This window comes from Orycteropus afer, unplaced genomic scaffold (genome assembly GCF_000298275.1).
Source record: "Orycteropus afer afer isolate SDZICR_OR568_19922 unplaced genomic scaffold, OryAfe1.0 scaffold01657, whole genome shotgun sequence".
Classification (NCBI taxonomy): domain Eukaryota; kingdom Metazoa; phylum Chordata; class Mammalia; order Tubulidentata; family Orycteropodidae; genus Orycteropus; species Orycteropus afer.
The window spans coordinates 43,092-50,181 of record NW_006923244.1 but is presented as its reverse complement, the minus strand read 5'-3'; the positions used below and the strand labels follow the sequence as shown (position 1 = coordinate 50,181).

The 7,090-nt window shown below is 36.2% G+C and overlaps 1 pseudogene; it reads left to right on the top strand.

The window, feature by feature from the left end:
- The first annotated feature begins 1,168 nt into the window (after positions 1 to 1,168).
- On the top strand, positions 1,169 to 2,159 carry LOC103213346 (annotated as a pseudogene).
- The last annotated feature ends 4,931 nt before the right edge of the window (positions 2,160 to 7,090 follow it).

Sequence of the window (7,090 nt, the reverse complement as noted above, 5' to 3'; positions counted from 1 at the left end):
TTCAGGGAGGGGATTGTGCATATTCACAAAAAGTTGAGGAATTTGGGGTGTGAACGTGAAATGGGTGAGCATTGCAGATGTGTCACTAGTTTCCTGTTATCAGCTGATAGGGGCTTGGGCAGAGGGAAGAGGGTCTGCAATTAACTTTTGCTCCCTTATGTTGGTGGGCCAGAGTTAATTTACAAGTTGTTTCTAAAATACTACCTTTCTGCCCTAGTGCTTATGTCCCTGGGCCAGAGTTAATTTACGAGTTGTTTCTAAAATACATTTGTTGCTGTTATGTGCCATCAAGTCAGACCTGACTCATAGCAACCCCTCCTTGGGTTGCTAGGCAGTATCACTGAGGATATAAATTGCCCAACCTTCCTTCCCAGGAGTGGCTGGTGGGTTTGAACCACCAGCCTTCTGGTTAGCAGTTAAATGCCTTAGGCACTATGCTACCAGGGCTCCTAAATTACTTTTAGCAAGTCTACCATCTGCAGGAAAGAATGTTTTCCATTCAGGTTTTTAAGGAACTGAATACTCACCAGTCTGAGTGGGAAAATGGTTGGGGGTAATTTAGTTTACTTATCTATTACCCTTGAGGTCTTATCTAATTATCAGTTTTAACCAGGGTGGGGGAAATAGTTGGAGTAATTTAATTTACTTATCTATTCCCATCTGGGCCCCAGGGTGGGGGAAATAGTTTTTATTTTACTGGGTTTCAAACTCCCCCTTAGAATAGATACTGTTCCACATTCTTGGGGAACACTTTACTCAGGTTTCATCATGAGTACACACATCTTAATAAACCTAACATGATAGAACCACAGAGCTAAAATTTACCAGCTCGGATATTGCATAAATATCTTCTGTTCCATTTTCTTATCTTAAGAAAATTTGGGAAAAAGTAACACCTATAATATAATATTTCATGGAAATTTAATTTATTAAACAAAGAAAGTTCTGAGAACACAGTATGTTCCATTTTAATTATATAATATGTGTTACATTTTTATTATATAATAATCCTGTGCCAATTGATAACTTAATTTATATGGGAAGATAATTAAGTTTCTGTTTAGTCATATGTTGTAAACCACTCTTTTTTATCAATTTTTGGAAACCCTAAGCTCTTTATTTTAATCCTATGCCATTTATATAGACAAAAACCTGTTTGAAGTCACTGATGCTGAGTATCAACTTTAATCGCCTACAGTTTAGAGAAGGTGCACACTATGGGTAGAAATAATAACACAAATGTGTCTGACTTCATCCTCTTGGGACTGACAGACTCTGAAGTGATGCGGCTGGTCCTCTTCAGTCTGTTTCTCCTGATTTACCTGGTGACTGTGCTGGGGAATGCAGGGATGATACTGCTAATCCGCCTGGATCTCCAGCTTCACACCCCCATGTACTTTTTCCTCAGTCATCTGTCCTTCCTTGATCTCAGTTATTCAACAGCCATTACCCCTAAAACATTAGAGAACTTACTGACTTTAAAGAAGTCTATTTCATTTGGAGAGTGTTTTACCCAGATGTATTTTTTGGTCTTCTTAGCTGGCACTGAATGTTTTCTTCTCTCATCAATGGCCTGTGATCGCTATGTAGCTATTTGCAACCCTCTACAGTACCCAGTTACTATGTCCATGACACTCTGCTGCTCCCTCATCACTGTATCCTATCTGATTGGCTTTATTGATTCAATTGTCAATGTGCTTTCCATAAACACCTTGCATTTCTGTGACTCCAATGTCATCCATCACTTTTTCTGTGACACAACCCCAATTTTAGTCCTGTCCTGCACTGACACACATGACACTGAGATCATGATATTCATTCTTTGTGGCTCCACCCTGATGGTGTCTCTTATCACAATCTCTCTGTCCTATGCGTTCATTCTCTCTACCATCCTGAAAATCAATTCTGCATCTGGAAGGAGGAAGGCTTTCTCTACCTGTGCCTCCCACCTCCTGGGAGTCTCCATCTTCTATGGTACCATCATTTTCACCTACTTAAAGCCAAGTAAGTCCTACTCTTTGGGAAAGGACCAAGTAGTCTCTGTATTTTACACTATTGTGATCCCCATGCTGAATCCTTTCATTTACAGTCTTAGGAACAAAGATGTGAGAAATGCTCTCATTAGAGTTATGCAGAAAAGAGAGAGCACCAAGCATTAACGTGACCGTGACATCAGTTGTGAATCTCATATTTTCTTTCTTATAGGCCTTTCTTTGGTCTTTCTATTTAAAAGTAATTAAACATTTTAATTAATCTCTACTTCTGTTGAGTCATTCTTTAATTGGTGATATATGATCTTGGACATTTCCAGCTATACATTTTTCTAGAAATCCAGCTTGTAATTTGAAGCCATGAAATATGAGTACATTAGTAGGTTTACATATATGTCTTTACTAAAAAAAAAAGTCAAAACAAGAGAATGTAACATTATGTTTAAAACTATATCATACCAACATTGATATACATACCATTTCAAAGACTTTATTTATGTATAATGGCTATATTTTTGGCACAATGATAACAATCTCAGAAGTTATTCAATGAATGGAACCTAGAAGAAGTATATAGGGCAGTGGTTTTGAGCACTTGTTTTAGAATTAGGCATCACAGGGTTTCAAGATCTACAATTCCTTTAACTGCATGACATTTAATAAAATCTCAAAAACTAACCACCATTATTCAAATATTTTAAATCAATACTATTTTCCTATACTATCTTTATTTTATAAATGTGCCTTATATATCAATAGTGTATACAAATATTTTATTATAACTTTTTTTTTCTTTGAAGCCTGTCTTATCTAGCATATGTATTTAAAGAAATATTTATATTCTTGAATCAAGCAATTTTATTATTTAAAAAAAATTCTCATCAATTATATGTAACTTAAACATAAGTTAAAAGTTTATTTTTTATGCAATAGAAAAATCAGATTGTTTGGCTCACCTCTAATTTGTAAATGTATTATATGTTTTTTTTATGTATTTATGTATTATTTTCAATTTTCTGGGATTCTGTAAAAACTTGATTTAATTTATGATTTTTTTTTTTTTTTATGCATCATGTTTGTCTGTGTTGGCAAAGATAGCCAAAAAATTCTATGATTTTTTTGCCCACACTAATCTTAAGCAACACTTAACATTTAACTAGATTAAGACTATGGTATAATCTTTAGAATACAGTATAAAAGTATACATAATGTTATTAAATGCGAATAATATAAACTATGGGCCATATGAGTTAGACTATCTTTAGTTTCCCCTTCAATACCTTATTAGAGAAATTCTTTCCATGTTTTCTGTAATACGTGTTTGATGTAGGTTTAAAACATTTTTTTTTTTCTAGTTCATGGAGTTATTCTAGAAATCTATGTGCTATAAAAATGAAACTAATTAAATAATAATAAACAAAATAAAACTGAAATAGAATATTACACAATGTGAATATTTTCCAAGTATATTTTTCTTGCAAGTATTTGGTGAGTAGGTAATCTTACTAAAGGACACAGTTTCCCTTCACTAGTTAAGTCTCTGATTCAAATAAAATTAAACAGGTTGTCATCAAGTTAAATCTGATTCATGGTGATCCCAAATGTATCAGACTAGAACTCAGTTTCCTATTGCTATCGATTGTCAATTTTTGGGGGATTAGATATGTACTGTTTTCTTCAGTGTCTCTGGGAAGACTCAAATATCAAATCTTCAAAGTCGCTGTTTGTGACTCCAAGTTCTCCAACTCACAGATGGGTAATAGTAACAATCAAAATGTAATTTTAGGTAGTACGAAGCCCTCCTTCTACTTGGTGAAACTTAGAAAGTATTCTTCTTATTACATACACCTACATTCAATCATCAGCATGTTGTGTTGATTCTACCAATAGTCTATATTCAGAGATTAAATACCACTCAACACCTCCTCTGCTACTGCCTTTTTCTAGGAACCATTATCTCAGTCTTAATTCTGGCTATATCTTCTTGTTCTGTCCCCTTTGTTCTCCTACAACCCTTGAAACTAATTTCAATGTAGCAGCTAGATCAATACCATCACATACCACCTTTATTCAAAAAGCACACATGTTACATATAGTACTGTGTTGTCAGTGATGGCAAACATGGATATATGGGTGGATAGATGGGCATACAGGTTGACTTATTAGGTATGTCTATGGAAGGGGAAGTGTGCCCATGACCATGTATAGGATTGGCAGACAATGTTTCACAAGTGTATTTGTATATTCTATAAGAATTCCCAGGTATATAGTAGAGCTGATAAGGGACAAGGCTGTAGTCACTTCTTGGCCACAGCCAGCGACCCAGAGAGCCATGGGCTCAGGACCATGGTCACAGGGGACATCAAGCCCAACTAGCATAACATAATACACAAAAATATTATTTTACATCCTACTTTTGGTAGCAAGTGGGATCTTGAAAGTTTGCAAGCAGCCATATAGATGCAATGATAAATGTCTTTTCATCTGTAGAAAAGAAGAATGAAGAAAACCTAAGACACATGGACACAATTAGTCCAAAGAACTGGTACATCATGTGATCCTCAGCTTCTATGACTATGAGAACAGAACTAGATGGTGCCTGGTTACCTCTGTCAACCACTCGGAGGGAACTCTATGTAGTAGATCCTGAAGAGAATGGGAACAAAACTCAAAATCATAAAGAAAAAGGACCAGTTTTGCTGGTCTGATAGAGCCGGATGGAACCACTGAGACACTGAGACTATGGCCCCTTCAGGTCTGGAATTGAACCCACTCCTGTGGGTTCTAACCAAACAAAAAACAGGCATATGAGCTCTGAACAATTACGTTAAGTAGATACACTCCATGAAGAGATCAATCATGGGAGAATAGAAGGGCTGTGAATGCACAGGAAGACAGCTCGGCGGGGCAGGAGTGCATGGGAGGGAAGGACACAGGAAAGAGGTAACTATGGGGAGGAAGTGAGGGGGAGCTATTGCATTGTGGGAAATTGTAGTCAATGTAATGAAACAAAGTGTATGTGAACGGCTGTATGGAAAATGAATTTGCTTTGTAAATTTTCACCCAAATCACAATTAAAAAAAAAAAAAAAAAGCATGCATGTTACAGCCATGCAAGTGCCAGTCCTTCTCAATGTCGGTTTCTTCTTTACACTGGCCCTCTGCTTTACCTAGCATAATGTCTTTCTTAAGGCATGGGTTTGTCCTGATAACACATCTAAAGTACTTGATAAAAAGTCTTAGCATCCTTGTTTCTAAGGAGCATTTCAGGTGTGCTTCTTCTGAGACAGATTTGATCTTTTTTCTAGCAGTCCTCAGTGTATTCAATATTCTGGGTGGACAACATGACTCAAAAACATCAATTTTTCTTCAGTCATCTTTATTTATTTTCTAGCTTTCACATGCATATGAAGCTATAGCAAATGCCATTGTTTGAGTCCTTAAAGCAACATCTTTACTTTCTCTCATTTTAAAGAATTAATCTTCAGCAGATTTTCCCAATGAATTAATCTAGCCAGGAGAGAAAGGCAAGAAAAAGAAATAAAAGACATGTAGGTTTGGAAAAAAAATATATTAAATTATTTTGTTCCTGATTGCAGAATACAAAATAAAGTGTAAGATATAATAAATAATTATGGTAATATATTGAGATGGGGCAATCTACTTCCATAGTGATACTGCCTCAGAAACCCAAGGAGGGGTTGCTATGAGTCGGGGGTGACTGAACCTCACATAACAACAACAACAACAACATTGAGATAAAGTCAATATATAAAAATTAATTATACTTCTAGATACCGTCAACAGGATTCATACAAATATTTTACACTTTTTCAAAGTTTTTATTTTTTTTTCAGATTATTACTTTGGTTCTTCATTTTGAATAAATAATCTTACATAAAATTGTCAGGGTTTTTTTAATATTTTAATTTCTTTTCTTTTATAACTAAGAAAAGTTGTGACCTGATTGTATTCAGAGGATTTTATAATATAGTATTTTATAAAATAACATTGTGAATTATTTCCTTATCAGAATGTTTATTTTTTTCTTTCTGCTCCCATTTTTCATTTTATAGAACAAAAGCCCCTCCTCGGAAGGAAGATAGGGCAATCTACTTCCGTAGTGATACTGCCTGGGACCCCAAGGTGGGGTCTCTATGAGTCGGGTCCAACTCGATGGCGCATAACAACAGCAACAACAGAACAAAAGCCCAGTATACTAAAGTGGTGAATTAAGGGACACTACAAAACTGGAATGGAGGACCCACACTGTGCTTGTATCCCTCAGTGTCCACCTGTCAGCTGATTACTCCAGGAGGGAAGTTAGCTTCACTGCAAAATTCTCTGCATTATACCCGGAACTGTAATGCTTGAAATTTATTGTCTGAGGATGACCAACTGTCGCATTATCAGTTATTACCAGTACAGGAGGGGAACAGGAATTATTAGGGGATGACAAAAAGAGATGCTGTGCTTTGTTTATTTTCAAAATGGCTTGTTGGTATATTTGAGAGATACCATTTCCTTGTGAACTTTACATTTGAGTAGGAACTGAAAAACATTGGAAGTTGATTTATTATATTTTTGGAAAAATATGCATGCATAGAAATATAAAAATAATATATCTGAAAGGGAATATTATATCACAGAAATGTTCATCTCTTTACAAGTTTAATACATTTTATTTGCAAGAAAAATTTGATCTTGACAGACGTCTACACAGGTAATAATTCTGTGCTGGTTACCTAGTGCTGCTCTGACAAGAATACACCACAAATTGTTGTTGTTAGGTGCCATGGAGTCATTTCCGACTCATAGTGACCCCATGCACAGCAGAACTAAACACTGCCACATCCCGCCCCAGCTCCACAATCCTTGCTATACTAGAGCCCATCATCACAGCCACTGTGTCAATCCATCTCGTTGACGGCTTCCCCCTCTTTCGTCGACCCTCCACCCTACCAAGCATGACATCCTTCTCCAAGGAATGGTCCCTTCTGACAACATGACCAAAATAGGTGAAATGAAGTCTGGCCATTCTCGCTTCCAAGGAGCATTTCGGGTGCACTTCCTCCAGGGCAGATCTGTTACTTCTTTTAA